This window comes from Ursus arctos, unplaced genomic scaffold (assembly GCF_023065955.2).
Source record: "Ursus arctos isolate Adak ecotype North America unplaced genomic scaffold, UrsArc2.0 scaffold_25, whole genome shotgun sequence".
NCBI classification, from domain to species: Eukaryota; Metazoa; Chordata; class Mammalia; order Carnivora; family Ursidae; genus Ursus; species Ursus arctos.
The window spans coordinates 31,500,390-31,524,879 of record NW_026622930.1 but is presented as its reverse complement, the minus strand read 5'-3'; the positions used below and the strand labels follow the sequence as shown (position 1 = coordinate 31,524,879).

Genomic DNA, 24,490 nt, shown 5'->3' with positions numbered 1-24,490 from the left:
GGCGCCACTGAGGCACCGGTGCGAACCGGGGAGGCATAGGCTTGCACGTGGGAGCCGGGTAGACGCAGGCCAGTCCCAAGGGTGATGGCTCAGGGACCACTGTAGGTTTCTTCATGGAAACACTGCTGGCCCAGTGATTGAAGAGACGTTTCAATCTCCTGCCACCAGGGTCGGTGCTGGGAGAGCCCTCTCCTGGATCGGGGCGGGGGCGGGGGGGTACCGTCATCAAGCCAGACAGAGGAGCTCCTCCTGATGCCACAGGTCTGAGGAGGAAGCTCCTTCAGCTTCTCCTCGGAGGCAGCACGGCACGGAGAGCAAAACTCCTGGCTTTGCGATCACCTGCCTGGGTGATTGTCACCCGTCTGGTGTCTCAGCGGAGACTTGAGCAAACTGTCCTTTCCCTGTGCCTCTGGAAGAGGAGGACAAGAGTACCCACCTCAGGGGGTTAGTGGGGAATAGATGAGGTCACGTGGGCCAAGCGCTTAGCAGTCCTGGGAGCTGCCAGGGCTGGAGGGATGCGACCTGGCATCTTTGTTCTCATAGCTGCTCCCATCTGCCCGGCCGCCCATCTCTGACGCTGCCTCTTGTCGAATTAGACCACATGAATAATTTGGATAGCCTGTAAGTGTCCTTGTCTCTCTGTTCCCAGAAAGCTTTGGGGTCTCCCTCTTCCTCCGGCTGAAAGCCCTTGATGCCCTTGCAAGTACTCTTTTGGAATAGGCAACAACACCATCCTCTTCCTCTCCAAGCGGCCCCACCTTGTGGGACATTCGCAGCCCCTTCCAGTCATGCTGAAGGAACCTCTCAACAGATGGGGGCCAGACCCTTGCAACCAAAAACTCTGGTTTTGAATTCCAAACCTCTGCCTGAAGAAGGCTGTGTGATCTACAAAGTGAGATCGGGAGTTCAAGGTTGCAATCAAAGGGTCCTGAGCAGATGGAGAAAGGAAATGCATGGCTGCAGAAGCCCAGAGAACACCCAGTTACTCCCCACCTCACCCCCCACCCCCGTGCCTTTGCCGTGTCGCCTGGGGGGGGGGGGGCTCTTGTGCTGGTCTCAGCCTCCAAGTGCTCTCTGCCTTGGTTTCCCCCCACAGGATGGGCCAGCACCCGCAGGTGTTGTGGCGCGTGGTACACTAACTGCTTTTATGTGCGGTGGAATATTCGAAGCAATGTTAGTATTGGCTCTCTGTTCTGATGACTCGCTGTGAGGACCCAAGCGGTGAGTGTTGCCGTAGCTTTATGAATCAAAGACCCGAATTTAGCAGAGTAGCTCATCGTTCCCCACGAACTGGTCATTCCCTTGCACCCTCATCAACGGTGCATATCTAAAAGGTTTCCTGCAGGTGAAACCAGTGTGGTTTGTACTCCTCTGGTGTATGGCACAGACGCCCAAGGTGAGCATTCCTCATCCAGAGAAGTGAAGAAGGACAGAGCAACACCCCTGCAAGACAGACTCAAAACCTTCGGGCATTTTCTAGATGGAGAATGTTGCCTACACATGCAAACACGGGCCATGGATCTCCACAAAGAAAGACCCTATTCCTGTTGCTCCGCAGAAGGACCTGGGTCCTGCCGAGGCACAGTGAGGGGGCCGGGACACCGACCTCCCTCACCCTGGCGGCTCCCGGCCCGTGGGAAGGCAGAGGCTGGGGGTAGAGCCCCAGTAGGCCTTGTTGACTCTGTCGAGTTCAGAGAGGGCTTTCCATTTGACTTGGCGAAGGAGAAAAGTTCTTTATTTCCCCCAGCCACAGGGCTGGCCGGCCCTGAGGCTGCGGGAGCAGGCTTCCCCTCCCTTCTCTGACTCCCACACCATGACTCGCAGAGGTCAGTGAAAGCCGCATCCAGAACGGGCTGGGCTGGCTTTGCAATGCGCCCCTTTCATGCCCACAGCATGCTCCTTCTTCCCGTCCAGCTCCGCCAGGCAAGCCGTCCCGGAGCTACTCCTGAGCTGGCTTGCTTGCTTGCTTTCTTTCTTTTTTTCCCCTAAGTCCAGAGCCCAGTTATTTACCCAAAGAAAACAGGGAAGTGACAAGGTAACAGAGTACACATGTTGTGAAAATATGCAGGCTGAGGCTGAAGGAAAGAAAACATTCTTCCATAAGTAGCTGCCTTGTTAATTCATTTTCTTCTCCAGATTAGAGCCAGCCATTTCTTGTGCTCCTGCAGGCACCTTCTGTGGTTTCCTGACAGCTGCCTGCAAGGGGGGAGATTTGGCTTGAAAAATGGGCCATCGGTCATGCTTCGGGGGGAGGGCAGAACCCAAAATTCCCAGATTGCTCAAGTTCACTGCTCCCTTTCTAGATGGGAACGAAAGACGGAGAGGTGGTGGGGAGAGGATTGTATAAACGCTGAGGCGTCACCTGATTTCCCATAAGAAATGACAGCTCGGTAATGAACAGTCCTCGGGACGTGCTCTCTTACCCCCTCTGAAATGAGTTTCTGATCCTTGGCAAGCCTGCGCACTGTAGCCTTGAGCAACAGCCACGGGCCGATTCTCGGCAATTAAAAATATGATTGGCCCTGATAGAGAGTTCTTGGGTACCCCCCCCACACATACACACCCTTTTCATTATGTGCCAAAGATCACTTTCCCCAACCTGTTTCAGAACAGCTGCCCGCGTTCGAGAAGCAGGCTGCAGCCCTGTGTACCCTGAGTGGACTTGGAAGGGGCCGGGGTTATTAAACGCATTTGCTCTGCCTGGTGTTTGGGGCAAGAAAAGGGGTGATCTACGTCTTTGGGGGAAGTTGGGCCATAATCAACTTGGGGCTTGATTTTTCTCCACTGGGTCCTTGAAACCTCAGGGCCGGCAGAGAATGGTGGGAAAAGCCTGCAGAGAGGCTTGCTGTGGCCAGCATCAGTCTGGTGCAAATCTTCATGCTTCTTATTTTTTCCCTCCTGAATGCACCCGGTCTCCTTTTCAGCCTGTGGGTGTTGGCCCATGGCTTCTCCAGGCTCCTTTCAGGAGAGGTCACACCGCAGAGGCCTGGACCGCCCCTGTTAGCACTGCTGTGGCACTTTCTGATAACAGGGGGCCTCTGGAGCTTGGCGATCTATCCCGGCTTGGGACAGGCCTGTGAGAAAGAATGTGGCATGGTCCTCTTTCCCAGAGAGGCCGGTCCAGCCCTGAGAGGGGGAGCTCTGGTTGGAGGAGCCTTCCCACCCCTTAGTTATAGCCACAGAGTTCGTCAGCTTCCCACCACCAGCACCCAGCAGCCTTAACCTCAGGACGGGTGGAAATCCGACTGTCTCCCCACATGGCTTGCCAACCACCGCATGGCACCTTCCCAAGAGCCCAGGAGAGGGCTGAATTTTAGGCCTGGAATGGTCTTGACTATCAAACTGGCTTGAAGGAGAAGTGGAAAACTTTGAGATTGAGGTGGATTGTTGGACTTAGGACAAGGTTTGGCCTTTGGGTGGTTGTTTCCGGTGGAGAGAGTTGGTAAGCAGAAGGCACTTGCAATCAGAGCCCGTGGCCTCGCTGGAAGGGACACACAGAGGACCGGTGTTTCAGGCAGGGGCTAGGAAAGCCCAGCCGTGCCCCCTAGTGAGTGTCCTTAACACGGGCCACCAGGTTCCCCCTGGGTGGACACAGCCTCTCCCCACACTGGGCCAGGCTCCAGCCTCTGGCCATAGGTGAAAGACTATTTCCGATGATTGTTTTCAGATAGTCTACATCCAGTGCATGGAAACACAATAGTGACAGGAAAAATCTACTCCCCCTCTCAACACATGCAACACAAAGGTGGTCCCATCCTTCACTATGGGAAGGTCAGAGGACCCTTTTCTCATTCCAGTCCTTGATGTGGGTCCAAGGGAAGCAGTGCCTTTGAACTCGGCAGCATCCACAGCGGGCCCAGCTGGGAAGGTGTGGATGGGGAGCCAGACAGGACATGCTGCCTTATCGGGGGCCAATTTCAGGCCCTCCTGTGAGAAGCAGGCTTCCTCCGGCAAAAGGTGATTTAGAGCCGTTTGCTCAACCATTCCAAAGAGACCAAGGAGGGCCCAGGGCAGTGGAGAACGGACTCTATCAGAGCCAGGCCTTTCTGCTTGGGAGTCTCTGCAGCACCCCTTGAGAGCAAACCTCACTGTGTTCTAGTCCTAGGCAAGTCTCCCTCTTGAACTAGGCACGTCACCTTCTCACTTCTCCATTTTGGCCATCTCAAAATGCCTCCAAGCACCAAACAACGACGCGGAGGAATGAATGCCAAGCCCTTGGTGACGAAGAGCTGGCAGGGAATGGATTCTGTTGCCATTCAGTTTTAAGAACTGGTCTCTGGGCTCCTATGATTGTTGCTGGAAGGTTTTTCTCCGGGGTCTGGGTAAGACTAGTCCTCACAATCATCTTACTCTTCACACCTCCACCTTCCATTACCAGAATCTGAGATTTGAAGCATTAGAGGCTTTGCTTGGTCATCTCAACACAGGATGCTCTGACAGATGACCGTCATGGGGTTTGAATTCTTCCAGAATGGTGTACACACTACTGTGTGAAGACGTCTGAGCTATTGTTGGAAAGTTTTCATCCTCAGGAAGTTCTTTCTTATACTGAGATAGGATCCACCGCTCTGTGACTTTGATCCATTGACCCCATTTTACAATAATTCTCAAGAGCTGGCCAGCACTTTCACCAGGTTCCAATATCCAGACATATAAAGAAGGCTGACCTCTTTGCCCCCTGCCCCCGCTTCTCTCCACATCTCTTGCCTGATCATTAATATCTTCACTACACACTGGACAGACTGACTCTTGCTTTCTCCCTAATGTGTTTTCATCATGGGCTTAACATCTTCATATCAATATTATCTTTTAAGATATTGCTCAAAAGATGCTTTTTTAGGAGAATGTGCTCCAAGGAAGCAACTGCTCCCCTGCACACCCCCATCAGGTTAACCCCACGTGGCTAAGGAGTGTAACTGAGATCTCTTCTTTCTCAGGGTGTTTGCTACTCCTATCCTTCCTTAGTACCACTGTGGCCACAAGCCACTGTTGCTGAGGGAAGCTTTATCTACTTGCATCCCTCGGCTATGCTGGCTGGAAAATTTGAGGACTACATTTCTAGAACAAAGTAAGCTTGCTCCCTCTTCTTGGTGCCAATCCCCCACATTTCCCTGGTTTTTGTCACCCTTCTCACTTGGCTGCTCCGGGCTGCACAGTTCCAGGATTCCCCATTTCCTACAACTGATGAGACACTCATTTACATGGCTTCTTACTAGAATGCTTAGCCCTGGAAAGGCAGGGGATTTTGTTTCTTTTCTTTGCTGCTCTGTCCTCAGAATCGATAACTTTTTGTTGAATAACTGACTGTTTCCCAAGATACAGAAAACCACATTTTCATCTCTTATACTCTGTACTAAAAATCCAGAGAATAAACAAGAAGGTGAACAATACACAAGAAGGCCTATTGTCCGCAGAACTGTCTTATTTACCATCCTTATTAGATATCAGGAAAACAACGTCAAGGCCAAATTACAAACAGTGGCAAAGTAAGTAAGCAGGAAAGCCAGGCCAGCCTCTCAAGCTTGAGCACTCCTTGTCTCACGTGCTGTCATGCCAGCTTCGCTCACCATGTGACCTCGATCCGTTTGTAGAAAGCTCATACTCATGGAGCACTGTAGGATCTTGTCCTCTGCTGGCCAGATCAAGCACGCTCTTCCACAGCTCTGTGCAGAGACGGTCATGAGATCCTAGCATACACCTCCTGAGCTTGGAGAAACTCCTGGTGCCTTGATAACTAGGAGAGTGTTCCGTCTCTCTTCACTCTAAGCACTTCTCGAACTCCCCTTCTACACCTACTATTTTTTTGGTATCACTTCTCAGCCCTAAAACCTATGAGGCCCCCCATGTTCTCCAAAATCAAGTCCCACCTTCTCTGCTTGGCTTTCAAGATTCTTCATCATCTGCCCCACCTCACTTCTCCAATTCAATTTCTCATTACTCTTCAATCCATACTCCCTCCCACCACCTATGGTCAGGCCATGCCATTTATTACCTTCCTATGTGCTCTGCTTGCTTCTTTTTCAATATACTTGTTTTGTTAATATCCCAAATAGACTCATTCTTTTTTAGTTATTAAATAGACTTTATTTTTTAGAAAAGTTTTATGTTCACAGCAAAATTGACAGAAAGTAAAGAGATTTCCTACACACTCCCTGTCCCTACACATGCACAATTTCCTCCACTATCTATGTCCCCTGCCAAAGTGGTACATTTCTTACAGTCAGTGAACCCACAGTGACACATCATTATCACCCAAAGTCTGCAGTTTATATTAGGGTTCAGTCTTGGTGTTATACATTCTATGAGTTTGGACAGATGTTTGATGACATGTATCCACCATTATAGAGAATAGTTCCACTGCCCTGCAAATACTCTGTGCTCTGCATGCTTTCTTTTTATCATTCTGTTTTCTAGCCCATTCATCATGGATAGTACAATTTCTTCATAAAGCCTTTCCCAATGACTATAGTCCACACTGATCTCTTCTTTTACAGGCCTCCTGTTGCAGCCATAGGCAGGGCCACTCTTGACTATGTCTTTATCGCATCTTCCCATATTAGCTGTCTCTGTAACTAGAGTGAAAGTGGCTACTGAGATTCCCCCATTAGCCTGGCCTATGACAGGAGTTCCATAAGCAAAGCCACCATATTGCATAGACTTAGGGGCCCCATTCACATTATATTCTATGTATATATAGTACATATTATAATATATATATGTATATATGTTCTATGTATATGTATGTTTGCATATATATGTATGAATATATGTGTATATACTCTATGTATATATAATATGTATTATCTATGTATATATAATACATTATATTCTATGCAGGGTGGCCAGACTTGCAAGTGATACAGTGCATTTCTTGATGATAAACTCAGAGGCCCAGTGGTTAAATGACTGCCTGTGGTCCCCAAGTACACCCATAGAGATCATTGCCACAACACGGCTGTGTGCTCACTCTCAGTTACTGCTTCTGGAATCAGGAATGAAAGAACAAAGCCCTGTCCTGCTTACCCATCTCTTGCTCTTCTGAGGACTGGCTGGGGTAAGCCCGAGAGCCCCAGCGTATTTCTTCATTTACACTAGCTTGTGTTGCTTTGTGCACAACAGGGTTTACCATTCAAGCAGCAGAGTTGGACCCTCCAGAGCCCTCACTGGACAGCCTCGGGAATGGGGGGCAGTTCTCCACAGACTTCCTTTGACAGTTTGCACCGTTTAGACCTACCTCATAAGTTACTTCTTTCTTCTTTCTTCTTTCTCCTCCTCCTCATCCTTGTCCTCATCCTAGTCCTCCTCCTCCTTCTTCCTTCTTCCTTCTTCTTTCTCTGCCTCTTCTTTCTCCTCTTCTGATATTTTGCATATTAGAAGTCTGGTTGATCAGCCAAAAGCCAGTGTGGGCAAAAATAGAGCCGTTTCCACCCCGCATATGGCTTCTCGCCCCAACCCTGTTACCAGGTGGTCATCATTAGCTGCCATGTTGGAGCTTGGACATGACTGGGCTTCCACAGTGCATGGCCCAGTCCCGGAGTGTGAAAAGGGTGTTGAGATCCGGCTGGATGAAAGGGCTGAGGCCCAGTGCTGTGATTCCGGGCACCTCTAATTTCCCCTTTCTCTGTTTCTGCTCTGCGTCATCGGCAGGAGTTTGTTTAAGGCTTCTCGAGCTTGTCTTTGTTTCACCTGGGAAAGTCCCTGCAGGGAGAGCTAAGATCTCCCCAAGGAATGGGCTGGAGCCCTGACCTCTGTCACCTGAATTGTTTGTTCGAAGAAGCCCCCATAGGGGTTAGGAGGATGACCAATTGGCAACTTAAGGAGTAAAGACCTCTCTCTCCCTCTCCTCCCTCTGCTCATTGTGCTTGGAAGGGCAGTGGGGTCAGCGGCAGCAAACTGGAGGGCCGACTAGCTGTGCCTTGAAAGGGGCTCGTTTTGTGTTTCAGTAATGAGCACTGTCTTTCTCCCCTTGGACGCACTCAGATTTCACGAGTTACAGGGAACCTGTCAACTGCTGTTTTCATTGTATGGGGTTCACAGGGAACTTGGGTATAGGGCAAGCCTGTTTCAAAGAAAGCAGGGAAAGAAAGTCCTGAATAGATGCAGTGTGCTGTCATATGCAGATCACAGCTCCAGTTGCTAGGGGACACCCCTGCCCGCCCAGAGGGCAAGACGATGAACGTCCTGTATTACTGTGGCTGCCTCCTTGGAGATGGAAATGCCACTATAGAAAGGGCACAGCCAGCAGCGACACTGCGACACTGCTGTGGGTTCTCAGGTTTGCCACAGAGCCTGGCCTGACAGCAGCCTGAATCCCAGCAGCCTCTGTGGCCCATGGGCTGTTCGTTTGGGAGCCCCTCACCCAGGAGCTGAGGCGACAGGCTGGGGAAGCCTGGAAAAGTGAAGACGGGCAGGTAGACAAGGGCTCTCTTTTAAGGGGCCACAGACCTCTGTGCACAGAAGGCCACCAGGGGCCACGGTCAGGAACTGGAGCCTGACGTTAAAGACAGGTTTTCACCTTCTTTGTTTGTCGTGCCCTCTGAGAACACTTGGCAATAACACTCCTTTCCTGGTGGCTTCATTTCATAGCTGACAGACATTGTTTTTTTCCCATTTACCTAAAGTGGCCCAGAGTAACAGGACAAGCTGTGCCAGCGAGCGGGAAGAGTGAGCCTGCCCTGGTGGCCCCTGGGTCCCCATACCCAGGTCCCTCTGCCTTGTGGCTCCTTGTTTTGCATCCATTCTCCCAACCTGTAGAAACAGGGAGTAGCCAAAGGACTGCCCTGCCCGGAGCAGAGCCCAGGGCAGGACCCATGCAGGAGTTTGAGATTAGGAGAGGGCCCAGAATCAAGACTGTCTTCATGGGGCTCTTTGACTGTAGGTAAGAAGATCTGGGATCAGGGGCACCTGGGTGGTACAGTTGGTTAAATGTCCAAGTCTTGGTTTCAGCTCAGGTCATGATGTCAGGGTCGTGAAATCAAGCCCTGAGTCAGGCTCCACACTCAGCATAGAGTCTGCTTTAGACTCTCTCTCCCTCTCCCTCTCCCTCTGCCTTTCCCTCTCTCTCTCTCTCTCTCTCTCTCTCTCTCAAATAAATAAATAAATCTTAAAGAAAAAAAAGAAGAAGAAAAAGAAGAAGATCTGGGATCAGACAAGGGCCAGAGGCATCTGGAAAAATTCATGGTAGGACCTAAAAGAAACCAGGGCAGGGTACTAAGAGAAATGTGTTTCCAACAACTCTTTACTGAACACCCTACTCTAAAGGGGCAAAAGCATGGCCCCGTCATCAGGGAGTCTGAGTCTGGGTGCTGTGCCTAAGCAGGGAGGTGGGCCAGTACCCTTGGCAACCTGTTGTGACCTTTTGACTCTTGTTTTCACCCCCATGCCCACTTGTACCACAGCTAAGCTTCTCACTGTGAGGGTTGCCAGGATCAATATGGTAAGTCCAGAGCCCTGCCCTCAAAGACCCTTCAGACCTAGTGAGAGGGTAAGTTTTGTATATAGGGAACTACCATCTAGGACACTGTGGCCAGCGTCCTGAGGGGAGAAGCCCTGTGGGCAGTCAGAGGCCTTGGGCTGGATGCCTGGAGAGTCACACACACAAAATCTCTCACTACTTCATGCTTGTGTTCGCTTTCCAGCTTGCAAAGCACTCACAGGTATGTTGTTTCTTCTCAACTTCACGCCAACCACTAAACGTGCTCTGTAAGCCTGAAAGCTCTGTGCAAATATAAGACATAAGAACCCTTTCAGGAGGAGCCTTGGGGGCACCTGGGTGGCTCCGTCAGTTAAGCATCTGCCTTTGGCTCAGGTCATCATCCCGTATCCTGGGATCGAGCCCCACATTCTGCTCCCCACGCAGCAGGGAGTCTGCTTCTCCCTCTGCCCCTCCAGCCACTCGTGCTCTCTCTCTCACTCTCTCTCTCAAACAAAGAAATAAAATCTTTTTTAAAAACTTTTAAAAATTAAGAAAAAAGGAGGAGTCTTGAACACTGGCAGACGTGAGAGGCAGGGACGGTCAAGGAATGGTAAGCACCACACAGGTGACGTTGTGCTCTAAGGCTAGAGACCCAGGCTGAGGGCCCCACGTGCTGTAGTACCAGGAGGACTGAGTGGGACAGAGAATTTGGGTGGTCACCGTGCTCCCTTCCTATTGCTGCTGGAACACATTGCCACAGACTTAGTGGCTTAAACAACACAAATTCGTTATCTTACAGTGTCAGAGGTCAGGAGTCTGATACGGTGTCACTGGGCTGAGATCAGGGCGTTGGCAGGACGGCGTTCCTCTCTGGAGGCTCCATGGGAGAACCCGCTTCCCTTGCCTTTTCCTGCTTCTGGAGGCCACCACATTCCTTGGCTCATGGCCCCTTCCTCCATCTGCGAAGAAAGCAGTGGGGCGTTGAGTCCTTCGCACATCTTATCACCCTGATTTCCTATTCTGCTTCCCTCTATTTTTAAGGACCCTTGTACTTACATTGGACCCTCGCAGATAATCCAGGACAATATGACTATTTTAAAGCCAGCCAATTAGCAAACTCGATTCCTCTTTGCCTTGTAAGGTAGCATATGCATGTTTTCCAGGAATTAGGACATGGACATCCTTAAGGGACCATTGTTCTGTCTACCAAGTTTGGTTAGTTGGTTTGTTGTTTGGTCAGTTATTAATTGTTTTTTTGGTTGGTTATTGGCTCACTGTTTTTGAAAGACACCCCCAGCTCAGGTCCTCACTCAAGAGCCAGATAATCAAGACTGTTAGAAGAAGAGAAAAATAAGAGTGAACAGTCTCTAACGGGAAGAAGGGGCTGCTGGAGGAAGACACAGGAAGTGAACATTGATTTTATCTCACTGCCTAGCAGAATAAACCTATAAAGCACCATCCCAAGAACTAGAAAACATGCCATTCTGGAGTAGTTTGTTAGCCTACATACCCCCTCAGAGGCAGGGTTCATAGCTAGTTCATACTCCATACAGAAACTTGGCCTCAAGACCTTGGTTTTTGTCCCATGTCCTGTGTCTAAGCTTCTGGCTTAGAAGCAGAGATGTTTGTAATCCATTTTTAAATGTCTGGTCAACCTTTTGAGATATTATCTCTAACTCAAATACACTAATGGGTTCTGCTAAGTGTCTAGTAGTTCCCTGCAGTCTCTCAACCCTACAGTGGGTTTAAATTCCCTCTCCCACGTATCAGCCCAACCTTGCCTCATGGACCCTGCCCAACTACCTCCCAGACTTCACGTCTTGCAAGTAGGAGTGTGTCAGCAGCTGCCTTGCTTTCTACCTTGTTGGAAGCTAAAGCCTGCTCTTCACGAAGTCCATTGAGACTCTTGAAATAAAATGTAGGCTTTGGTCATTTGCTCTTGAGCTGTCCCTGCAGCTGGGCACTTTCTTCAGTTGTATCTCTTGGAGAGCCCCTTCTTTATGCTCTGTCTGGGACCCAGCTCCTTGTTTCCTGGTTTCTTGGCCTGGTGCTCCTGATTCCGGTTAGCCACCCAGGTAACTCCCGGGGTACCCCCCACTGCCCACCTGCAGACTATCACCTGGCCTCTGGAGTTGGGCTGTCATTCATGCTTGACTGCTGCTTGTCCTGACCTCCCAGTGAGTCCTGGCTTCCATGACTGACCTTCCTGTTGGTGACTTCAATCTTAATACCCCTTTGTCCCTGTAGTCAGGATTCGAACCTAGCTGTGGGGCACCAGCAGCCAGGGTAATCCATGTACATCGGCTCCTGTCACCCCTCTGCTCAGAATCCTCCTGTGGCTCCCATCTTATTTAGTAAAAGCCAGAGGCTCACAGTGGCCTAGCCCTGCCCCTTCTCAGTCCTCACCTCCTCTGTCTCCCCATCCTTCTCTCCTCCTCTCCAGCCACACTGGACTCCTTGATACTCCTCAAGGAAGCCAGGTTCCTGACTGCCTCAGTGCCCGAGTACTTGCTAGTCCTTCTCCCTGACTGCCCTCCCCCAACCCTGTATCTTGGCTTGTTCCCTTCTCAAGAAGGTCTTCACTGACATTCTATGTAAAGAAACAAAACACCCTACCTTTGCTGGTACTCCTACCTAAAGACTCCCTACCCCCCCCCCTTACCTGACTGATTTTTCTCCATAAAATTAGCACCAAATAACACATGAGCTGTGTCTCTGTTGTTTATTATCTGTCATTCTCGCTGGGAACAAAGCTGCAGCATGTACTCGCTGAATGAATATATGAATCCCCCAAACTCCCCTCAGAAACCTGATGGGTTTTTGTTGTTTTTTTTTTAAGATTTTATTCACTGATTTGACAGAGAGAGAGGGAGGGAGAGAGAGCACAGGCAGGGGAAGCAGCGGAGGAAGAGGGAGAAGCAGGCTCCCCACTGAGCAGGGAGCCCAATGCAGGACGTGATCCCAGGACCCTGGGAACATGACCTGAGCTGAAGGCAGATGCTTAACTGACTGAGCCACCCAGGTGTCCCAGAAACCTGATATTTTAATGAGCCTCCAGACACTGTTCAGATCCCAGGTCTCAACCTATGCATGTTTCTGGGCCACCAGGTGGAAGACCTTGCATTCAGCTGAAGACTGAGATGAAGACTGAGCTTCACTCTGGTACCCAGTTCCTTCCATGTATCCTGGAAAACAAGAACATGCAGCACATTTTTCTGGGATCGATCAATCTATCATCTATCTATCTATCTATGTATCTATGCTCGCTTACCTGTTGAAGGGAATCCTAAGCTTTTCCCTCTAGCCTCACCCTGACTCTAGCAAGCCAAGGATGGCAAGCAACTACATCCTCACCAACAACACCGCTGGCCACATGGTTTGAATGCTCAGCCCTCAAAACCACGTCCCACCTACTGGACATTATTTAAAATAATAGAACTGAGAAATCATTGTTGACTTCTCCTAAAAGATGGCTCCTGTCCTCCCATCCAGTACTTTAGCAGCCCGTGGAGGTAGCGCTCTGAGGGCTTCCAGAGTGAGACCAGAGCACACAGACCCCCATGCTGAATCCATCAGGCCAGCCTAATGGTCAGTGGACCGTGGGCTGGTGAAACAGAAATGTGTTACTGAAACAGCCCTGTGGTTTGAGATTCCCACAGTACCAGGTTCTGGGCATGTTTCTCCTATTACCGTTCTCCAACAGACAATAGATTATTTTTATTTTTTTTTTCATGGCTAGTGGCAAGACGGCACCTGTGGTGACCTCATTAGTCAATTCCAGAGGTCCTCAAAGAGGGCGGAAAGCCTGCCAATTTAGCTAGGGTTTTTTTTGTCTCAAGCTACTGAGTGTGGGGGTACTGGGGAAACAGGCCAAGGAGTTAAAGGGGCAGGAGGGTGAGAGAAGTCTTATCCAAACCCACTCTGAGGTTAAAGAAAAGGCAAATGTGTCTTTGACTGGTTTTCTAGTTGCCTTAATAAGTCTTTAACTAGGGGTACCTGGGTGGCTCAATTGGTCAAATGTCTAACTCTTGATTTCAGCTCAGGTCTCGATTGTAGGGTCATGATTTCAAATCCTGTTTTGGGCTCCACACTGGGCATGGAGCCTACTTTAGAAAAAAAAGTCTTTAAAAAGACCTTAGCTTCCAAGAAGCTTCTCAAGAATGACAATTTCCTTAATGCGAGACCACAGGAATGGGCTGAGATAACAAGTGATAGCACCTGGTTTGTGCCAGGCATTGGGGCACACTCTTTCAATGCCTCACCTTACTACTTAGCCAGGGGTATTCTGTCAAAATTACTGAAGCAGGAATTCTATGAGGATGTGTTTTAGAATTGAAAAATGAAGGAATTGAGTCTCTGAGAAGTCACTTGACTTGCTCAAGTTCATATAGCTTCTGCATAGTGGGGCCAGAATCTGAACTTGGGTCTGTCTGACTCCAAAACTTATACGAGTCCCCTCTGATGTCTCTCTGGAGGTCCCCAGACTGCATGTCTCCCCCAGACTGAGAACCTACAAAAGTTTGGGGTCCCCCTGATTTGGAGTGAAATGAGCTCAGTGAGTGCTTCTTTGGGTTTGGGACCCCATTCATTAAGTTGAAATTAACCACCAAATCTCAAAACCTTGCCTACTAGATTCCAGAACACATTATGTCCCTTTACCTATGACCTCCCCCCCACACACACACCCTTGTTGAGCTGGGATTATCCCAAAAAGGAAGGCTAGGCAACCACTACGGGCCTCTGCCCTGCTCATTCTAGAAACCAGCAGCCGCCGGGCAACGAAACTGCCCACCAGGCAGCCAACTTCATCCTTTGCGGATCTCCAGGTTTTGGAGAATGAGATATCAAGACCTTTGCAGGAAGGTGGAGGATGCGTGAAGCTTAAAACCCGTGTTCTAAAGCAAATCTCTTGGCATCATTTCCATGGTGCCTGGTGATGAGGAATGAGTCTTACTTTCTAGATAGAGACAGTAAAGCCGTGGGCATGGCTGGTGCTGAGAGATGCAGGGAAACATTCTCAGAGAAGGACTGGGCCTCAGTACTTTAGAGCTTCTGGGTCGGAGTCATCACTGCCTCTTAAAAATTAGATCAGTATTACTCCTACGAACTCTATTGTTGGATTGGTTGTGCTGGAGGCAATATTAGGACCTTGATTTGGGGCACGGGCTTGATGTAAGGCCAGTGAGGAGTCAGACGTGGGCCTGGGCTGGGTGAGCCAACTCTTGGACTCGGAATCCATGTTCCTTGCTACGCTCACCACTGCCTTCGTACAACAGATCTCGGTGTGTGTATATTTCAAAAGCAAGAGAAAGCATTTAACTCTCTTTTATTTAGAAAAAAGTTCTGGATAAAGGAGGAATAAACAAGGTCATTCTGTTTGTGTTTTGCTGAGATTCACTGGAAAGCAAGCTTAAGAGGCCAGCGCCTATGTCAGAACACAAGAGACCAATGCCCTCTCCAAGACTTGTATAAACAGAAGGAGCTTAAAAGCTGACAGGGAGTTCTGGAGAGGGAAGCAGATTTTCCAGTTTATTTCCAAGTCTTTTCACGCCTTGACCTTTAGCCTAAAAGCCAGAGAGCCAACCTGATCTCCATGATGACTGTAACTCAAGAGGAGACACCACGGGGCAAGGAGAGAGGGGGACGATGCCAGGTTTGTGTGGTCCAGGCTCATTGGAACACAAGAAATTAGCTGCCCTGCCACAGGATAACTAGAGCAAAGCCCTGCGCCTTTCTTGTCCTGTGGCCTTGTCCATGATCTTAATCATTGTATTTATTTATTTATTTTCTTTTTCAAGGTTTTATTTAAATTCCAGTTAGTGAACATACAGTGTAATGTTAGTTTCAGGTGTAGAATTTAGTGACTCATCACTTACACGGAACACCCGGTGCTCATCACAGCAAGTGCCCTCCTTAATCCCCATCACCCATGGTTTCAAGCGTTTTAAAAATGAAGGCCAGCTACAAAAAGAAATAACCAAGGACAAATCCTCAGTCCTTTCGTCCAGAGGCTTCCACAGTAAAATGTAAAAGTATTATTCTAATGATTTCACTCATTGTTCCTCTGATTTTTACTTAAAAAGAATAAAAAAGCCAATCCTGGGCAGGTCGTTGCAATGGGGTTCTACATCCCGGACCATAAGCCAGGGTTCCTACCTTTTGCCCTTCACACCTTCCTCACACCTCACCCAGATCTCACTCCACAGCCTCTGCCTTCCCGGACCTGGTCTTAGCCTTCAACCCACCAGCCGTTCGACCGCAGGTGATTCTTTCCCTGCTCCAAGCCTCTGTTTCCTCTCAAAATGAAAGCGTGAGGCTGGTCCCGGGATGCACTTCCAGTCCTCCCTCTAAAAAGAATGTGCCGGACGGTACCTCCCTAGTGTCTTGCAGCTGATGTCAGCCCGTTTGCTAATACAGTGACCGACTCGGTCCATCTGCCCCACCTTCCTGGGGCTGTGCTTTGAACTCTGTTGCTTTGCCTTCCTCCCTTTCTTGTCACGCTTGGAGACAAGAGAGTGTGTTCTTACTGAGAGCCAGGGTCTCCCAAGGGGTGTTTCTCTCAGTACGGGAGCTGCTCCCCACTGCATAAAGATAAATGTCCTCCTTGTATGGAAGGCAAAACTTCAGTACAGCTATTTCTTTTTTTTTTTTTTTTTTTAAGATTTTATTTATTTATTTGACGGAGAGAGACACAGCCAGCGAGAGAGGGAACACAAGCAGGGGGAGTGGGAGAGGAAGACGCAGGCTCTAAGCGGAGGAGCCCGATGCAGGGCTCGATCCCAGAACACCGGGATCACTCCCTGAGCTGAAGGCAGACGCTTAACGACTGAGCCACCCAGGCGCCCCAGTACAGCTATTTCTAAAAACCAAACTCATGTCTTAGAGGGTCGGTGTGCTGTCTTTGCTTTTTCTGAAATATATCCTCCAATCTCTGTCTGAATAGGCCTGGATATAGACACAGTGCCCTAAAATGGTGAGTGAGCATTAAAACACTAGCAGTTACCGTTTATGGATCACCGGGCATTTGCAGGCACGATGCTCAGCTCCTTACGGATAGCAGGGCGTAGTAGCTTGCCCGAGCTGAGCCCACATCAGCCTGACGGCAGAGCCCACTCTCTGCACTGAAACATTCTTCTCTGCCTTCTCCCACTTCATCTACCTAGACCCTTCCTTACGGCACCCCCTGCCCAAGCATAGCCAGCCTCTTGGCACCCACTTCGTGAGATACCGTCTAGCCCACACCTTTGGTTCAAAGATCCCCAGCACACGACCATCTCGCATGAAGATCTCCTATCTCCGTAGCCCGGCTTCCGTGTGCTCAGAGGGGCTCCCACTGTGCACACCTTCAGTCTCCTGGCCCGCCTCACTAGGTGGAAGCTTGGTTGTAGGGGCACCACGTTCTGCCTGTCTCCCTGAATAGCTCTTCCAGGTCCAGTAGAACAGGTCTGCAATCCACCTTATAGCCATCACTCACTCCCGAGCCTATTCTTGAGTTAGAAAACCTGCACCCTAAAAGAACCAGCCCTTGCTGTGGGTGACCCACCTGGCCACTGAACGGGGAGCATGGCTCTTCAGTGTTGCTGAGGGCTCCACCCTCAGACCCCTTCTCTCTATCTTCATTCGCTCTCCATGATTTCCTGGCTGTCTCACAGCTTTAGATGACATCTATCTGCTGGCAGCTTCCAAATTGAATCTCTGGCCTGGCCGTCTCCCCTAAATTCCAGAACTGCAGAGCTAAGTGCCCACTTGACACCTCCACTGGGATATCTACTGGGCATGTTCGGATTACTGTATCCAGAATCAAACTCTGATTCACCTCCCCCAACACGCACCTTTCTCAGCCTCCCCATGTCTTTACAGGGTAATTCTATCCTTCCCACTGTTCGGGCCAAAAGTCTCGAAGTCATCCTTGCCTCCTCTGGGGATTTCACACCCCACATCTAACCCATTAGCAAATCCTGTTGGCAGTTTCTTCTAAATAAATCCAGAATCCAACAACCTCTTACCACCTCGATTGCTGCTTCATTGGTCAAAGTTACCGTCATCTCTTGCCTAGATTATTGTAACTCAGAGGGAATGTTGGGTGTGCCCGCTGCTTTGTGGGACTTCAAGCTGGCTCATTTGCATCCGGCAAACTCCTGAAAAACACACTGACCTTCCCGATTCTGTGATGTGTGTTTGGCATCGAACCCATTGCTGCCCACACAGCAGAATGTGGCTATAGCTGTTAGAACTCATTGTTAATCGTGGTGAAAGCAAAGAGAGCAAAAATGAATAAAGTAATTTCCCTCACAGATAGCGTGACATGGCAGCCTTCACAGAGATTTTCAGAACCTAACAGCTCACTTCATGTAAGACCAGCTATACGATTCATTCAAAATAAACAAACGAAGCTTCACATCTGAGTCCCAGGTCCTGAATGTCTTTTGATAATCTCTTTCCTCAAAAAAATATATTAATTCATAGGGAAAAGGCCTTGAAGTGAGTCCTTCCAAGACCAAGTTGGAAGGAGTAGGTCACAGGACCACGAGGACCAAAGTTCACAAAGCCGTTCAGGGAAAGTGGTCTGGATTAACACATCCCGCCCCATCCATGTGCCTTCTGACACATGGCAGATCCAGGGGTGACAAGAGAAGGGAGGACGGGAGAGTGCACTTGAGAGATATCTAACAGGTTTGTGTTCTGCCCTACCTAGCTTTTGGAAGTAGTGAGGTACTCAGTGAACTGGGTTGTAGGCCTGGTTTCCCTCTAGCGAGACCACCACCAATTTCCCTTTGTACGCATGGCCTTACTCAACCTTGAGAATTCAAGGGTCTAAAAACAAGTCACTTCAGAGTCTCCCATGTGAGCGACTAGCCCCCGGCCTTCTGTTTCAAGACCTTTGTCCAGCTGCTTCCAAATCGCCAAGCTCCCCCGTTGCCCCTCTGTGGTTACCACCCACGGAGATGTAGGCAGAGGGGGCTGGGGGAGGGACCTCTTAACTTGGCACTTGAGCTTCTCAGACAATGAACCAAGGCAGCTCAGAGATTTCTTTTATTTCTGGAGTACAAGGACTTAAGCAGGTCCACTAGATCAAAGGCATAGCACCGCCTGGCCTTCTCTTTGACAGAGTCCTGGGAGCCAGGCTGTAGCTTTGTGTTTGAGGGTAGCATCGCCAGACTTTGCAAATAAAAATAGAGAACACCATTTAAGTCTGAAATTCAGATAAACAGTGAAAAAATATATATATAATATTTCAGATAAGCAGTGAATATATAGATTTATTACTGTGTGTGTGTGTATATATATATATGTATATACTAATGTATATATTAGTATAAGTATGGTCCATAAAATATTTGGGACACACTTATGCTGAGAAATTATTCCCTGTTTGTTCAAAATCCCAATTGCATTGGTTTTCTTTATTTTATCTGGCAATCCTATTTGCATGATTTCTGAGCATACTCCCAAATCAGCCTAGATAGAACTGGGTTTGCTGTGCGGGGCACAACCTCTGACCCCAGCTTCTGTTCCCCACAGGCATCCTTTCTGATGGGGCTGGCTGACCCCACTACCAAAGCACCCAGGAAAGAAAATGCAAAGGAGCAAATGCTCATGGCTGTTGAAGGTGGCACACGCCCCCACAGTCAAGGGCACAGGGATCTGCTAAGGGCCTTTTCAAGGCCATCAGCCCAGGAAGAGGAGCTGGAAGAGAACTGGGAGTGGGTGGCAACACTGGAGACTGGGGAGAGGGAAAGGGCCCAGCAGGGCAAGCATGGAGCTTTGAAGGGGGCTTTTGAAAAGTGACATCTCAGGAGGCACTGATTTCCTGCCGAACAGTCACTTGAGCTACCCCTCCAGAGGCTTCCTCCAGCTCCCACTATCCCAGGACAAAACCGGGCCCAGGCTCCAGGTTTTTCATTTCATTTCCCCTTTTGATTTATCCCCTCTTCTTCCTTAGTCTCAGTCTTCTGGAAAATGGTGGACATGGACACCTTATGGGCAGTTCTGGACGTGGCGGAAGTCACATCAGGGAGGCCCCGCCACTTGGCACCACACCCTCACGTCCTGCCCACAGACTAGCTATGGCCTGGCTAGCGTGTAGTGATCTATACCACATTGGTCTCATAAGCTTCAAACCCCATCTCTGCCTTGTTCTAGCTGTGTGACCTTGGAATACTTAGCACTCTGCCCCTCAATTTCCTCATCTGCAAACAGGGACTGTTGTCAGGATACAATGAGTTAATATGTGGGAAGCACTTAGAACAGTGACCAGCATAGGGAAGACACTGTTATAGATGTGGGTGATTTTCTGCCCCTGCTGCTCCACTGAACAGCTCCCTCGATCACCCCAGTGACTTTGTTCTTAGTTCTCATTCTCTTGAGCCCTCTGCTGTCCCTGACACACGCCTTCCATAGTCTTTTCTCATGGTTTCCATGATGGCGCACTCTTCCACATTTCTTCCCTCCCTCTTTGACATCTCTGCTTCCTTCTCATGGTCGTTTGCCTTTCTCAGTCCCTTCCAACCAGACCCATTTCTTCAAGGTTCTTTCTTGGCATGGCTCTGTTCTCATCTCTGTATCATTTCCCTTGGAGATCTCAGGTCACAGATGGGAATGCCAAGAGGATCTAGCCTTGGATATACTCGGACTATTTCTACAAGGGAACTGGGGAGGGGACGCCAGGATCCCAGTACCTGAAGCAAGGGCCAGCAGCAGGACATGTGTGGCTCTTGGGGAAATGGCCCTCTAACCTGTGAACACCTGGCCCATGGCTACCAGGCCGTGGCTGGAGGAGAGCCAGAGCAGCCCCCTGATGTGTGGGCCACTCTCATCACTAGGCTGAGGCCAGTGCTTAGTGGGAATGAGGGAGGCCAGTGAAAACTAGAAGGAAGAGAACCAGAGGTTTCCTAGAAGAGTCCTCAGGATGCCCAGCACCTCCCTGTCCCAGGCTGGGCCTCTGCCCGACACCTCGTGCCTCGGGGTCATTCACGTATCACCATCTCACACTCCTGACACAGTACGGAGCTTGTTTTCTTCCTCTCACACTCCCTGACTTTAATCCCCACCAGTCTGTGCCACTTGGCTGGCCTTCTTGTCAGAAAGGTGACAAAAGGGCTCTCTCTGAGAAGTCAGATCCCTCAGCCAGACCCTGAAGCCTCCTTGAGGCCATAGGAGCCCATGGCCTAGGGTCCTGACCTCCACTTACCAACCTGGTTTCCTCTCACCTCTCACTGCTGCGTGGTGGTGGGAGTCACTCAAAGCAGGTCCACTGATCTCCAGAGAAGTGGGAGAGCCTCTGTCTCTCCTACACTCACGCTCCTCCCCCATGGCCTGGGCCAGCCCTCTCTATTGACCCTTACCTTACAGTGTTTCCCAACACCTAGCTTGACTCCACCTACCTCGCCTCCTCCCCCAGGCTCCTCCCCTGCTCCCAACACCTGTTCATCTTCTCCGGTTCAACTTGCTCCTTATTTCTGTCCAAATCCCTTCCATCCTTCAAGAGACACTTGAGGCTCCAACCCCATGAAAGGGTCCCAATACCTTCCATTAATCCTTCCCCTGCTTTCTCACCTGTATTTTTTATCACCTGGACCCCACATTTGGTCAAATGAATTATGTTCATGGTAGTCCTTTATACCATATGACATTATTATTCTTTGCTTGTTATATAAAGATCACAGGACTGGAAGAAGTCTTAAAGACCATCCAGCCCAACCCTCATTTTTTTAAAGGTAAAACCAAGAGAGACAAAGATTTTATTACAAAGCCAGGCTGAACCTGGCGGAATTACATTCAGCCCTCTTGACCCAATCTCGGACTTGCCACAAATCCCTGCTGCCTCTCCACACAGAAGTCTCTGTCACTCAAAGGATGGGGCAGTCATGAAAGACAATCACGTGATATCCTCCTCAAATGACAAATGGTGCCTCCCTGTTGATCAGCAGGACAGAGTCCAGGCTACAGCCCACGTCTGTATACCTTATGTCTTTCAAGTTCTTTGCTATCCACTTTAATAACCACCTGGAAAAGAGTGATCATCAGAGGTCACCCAGATTTTCGCAGGCCAGCCCCAATTCCCTGCTGTCTCCCCTTTTCTCCAGAGAGAAAAAGCCCATTTCCTGCTCCCCGACGGCCGGGGGCCAGCTCCTCCAGCTACCAATCCCCATAATCCCTTGCATTTTCATTTTGGAAGCCCCGATTCACATCTTAACAAGTGTCCCTTCTGATTTTCCCAGGGGCTGACGAGAAGCTGGTGGGCCACAGCAGGAAGGGGCCGAGTAAGCAGCCATGAAGTAACTAAGCGGAGAGGCTAGGTCGGAGCCCCCTTTTACAGAGGGTGGGAGCAAACAAAAAACAGACTGGGGACAGAAGAGCAGGAAGTGGCCCAGGGACACTAGGGGATAGGGACAGGGTGACCTGCCCAAAATAAGGCCCCTAAACTCCAAGTAAATTCCCCGATTCAGAAATCAGCCAGAATAGGGCAAAGTAAACATTTTTCTTTTCTCTCTCCCGCTCTGGTTGCCCTGCTCCCTGCAAGGAAGAAAACTAGAATAATGAGCCACGTTGGAGACTGTCACCCGAGCAGCTCCGGAAGGACGTGGGCAGACGCCTGGCTGGGCGGCTGACTTTCTCTGTTTCTGGTTGAGATTTTATAAATATTCGGGGAGTTTGATCTGAGGCTGGTGGTGGGGAGGCGAGGGGAGCGGCAAAGGGGGTAGATAACTCAGCCCATGGGGGTTCTTGGACCTCTCCCAGGCCTGCTTTCCATTAGCGTCGCCGAGGCAACTGCTTCTCCGCCGTGGACCCGTCACAGCCTGCAAGGCATCTGCAGCCTGTTGGCGTCTCCTGTGACGGTGCCTCTGCGGCCATCGGTCCTCTTCCAGACCCCCAGCCCTCAACCCCATCAGCTCCTCGCCTGCGGGAGAACAGATCATTAAGGGGGAGAAAAGCTACGAGCCACTCTCGAAGGCTGGTGAGGAGGGACAGAGCCCCTGCAGTCCCATTCCAAAGGCTGCCATTTGCCCAGGACTGCTAGAGTTTGGGTGGTAGCAAGCCCCTGGTCACCAGACTGCAGCAGCAGCCGCTTCCAGCCCCTCCGCTCTTTCCCTGGCTGACCCGACCTTTCCCCTCCACACACACCTTTATTCTTGACCAAGGCAAACATTTGCAGAGTCCCCAAGAAATGACCTCACCAGTCATCATGCTGATAAGTTCCAGATGCCCACTGGGGCACAAGCCCAAATGGGTCTTTGATTTTCACCCAGGTGTCCAGTGGACCCTAAAAATGTGGTGTCAGGGGAGATGGAAGATGGCCAGAGGAGATGGGGAGACCCATGTCTGTGAGGCAGTGAGAGTGGGCAAGTCAACCAGAAGAGGTGAGGGTTTTCCTTTGGAGAAAGGATAGCCAGAGCACGTGATTTGTGCCACTAGGGAGGGAATATGCACCCAGAGCCTGTAACCATCCCCCCACCCCCCAACCCCCACACTGCCCACACTCCCCTTCCGGGCATTGACTCCATAGAACTCCAGAGACCTGTTTAAAAATCGGCTCCCTCTGCCTGGGAGCTCCACGGGGCCACAGCCAGGGAAGCCCGGCCTCTGCGTCGTGCGGCATCAGCCCAGCACCTGCGCCAGAAGGCCCTCGGTGTTGTCTGTTGACAGACAGGAAAGAAGGAGCGTTGTCAGGGGGCTGGCTGCAGGGGCTGGGTTTTCTGGGTTGTCTTTCCAGCCTGTCTTTGTGCTCCTGAGCAAACCTGAGCCAGAGCCTCTCCCAGCCCCTCCTTTCTGTGGAATGCAGGTCACCCCAGCCTTTCTGAAAGATCTGTACTCAGAGCCCTTGAACCAGCCCTGAGAGCTGCAACTAAGAAGCCACAGAAGACCCCTCCCCCAGCTACCAATGGAGCAGAACCAGGACCCCAAGTCGTCCAGGCTCAGAAAAAAAGCAGCTTCTGCCTTCTTGCTTTTTTGTGCCTTTTCCCACCAAGATTGGCCCTGAAGGAGCTAACCCGAGTTCCTCTGCTGGTTTGAACAGGAAATTCCTGTCAGCTCGTGGGAGAGGCCAACTGGGGGAGATTTCATCACATAGATTCCCCCCCGAGATACAGAATCATATCAAAGTCTTATCCCAGCCCGGGGGGGTGGGGAGCAGCCCCGACATCCGCTCTGGGCCTCACGGAAGCGGCGCTGCCAGCCTCTCTTACCTAAAGCCGGGCTGGGGTTTTACTCAGCTGGTGATGGGGAGCAGGGAAATGCTGAACAGCACTTGGGTGCATCGCTCTAGCTGACGGGGTTGCACTGGGGGGGGGGGGGGTCGGTCTGCGCTGACGGCAGAGCTACGCTGGAGAGGCGGAGAAGTGCCAGCCCCGATGGCACAGACAGCGTGGGCTGAGAAAGCCGGCGAGCTGTAGATCCTCACTTCTCGAAGTCTGGTCCCGGGACCCGCGCATGGCCGTCACCGTGCGGAGGCGGGTCTCAGACCGCTCCGTAATCGGGAAATATGTTTTAACGAGACAGCCAGGTATTTGGAGGCACGTTGGAGCTGGCGACGCACTGGGGCACAGAAGAGAACGTACGGGAACTTCGTCTCTGACTGCATGGATTTTCATTCCCACTCTGTCGCTCAGTAGCAGTGTGACGTCGGGCACAGAAACACCCTCTCTGAGCTCTAGCTTCCTCCCCTGTAAAGCGGAGGTGATGTTACCTGTCATAAAGGGTTCACATGAGGCAGCGGCCTGGCACCAGGAGGCTCCGACCTAGTAAACGTTAGCGGCGCAGAGCTGATTGCTCAGGAACGTTACTGTCGTCTGCTTCCACAGATCGGCTGCACCCAGATGGGGCTTCAGCCGGCCCTCTTGCTATTTCACTTTTGTATTTTCTGAAAGGATTCATAGACCCTGGCCATGAACCCCCAAGCCAACAGTTGTAGTAGCCTTTCCTCTCCAGTCCCCCCTGGCCCCCCATGTGAAGGGAGGGTGGTGAGTCGCCCTTGTGGTAGGATGAAGGCGGGTGAAGGAGCCGGCTGAACAGACAGGCAGGGCCAGGGCCAGAGGGGGGACTTGTAGGAAGAGGAGACACACAGCGCCTGACTTG

The 24,490-nt window shown here is 50.5% G+C and overlaps 1 protein-coding gene across 10 annotated transcripts in view; it reads left to right on the top strand.

The window, feature by feature from the left end:
• Nucleotides 1–24,490, top strand: part of RAD51B (RAD51 paralog B) — a 716,334-nt gene that overhangs the window by 635,491 nt on the left and 56,353 nt on the right. The gene's annotated exons all lie outside the window — the stretch shown is intronic.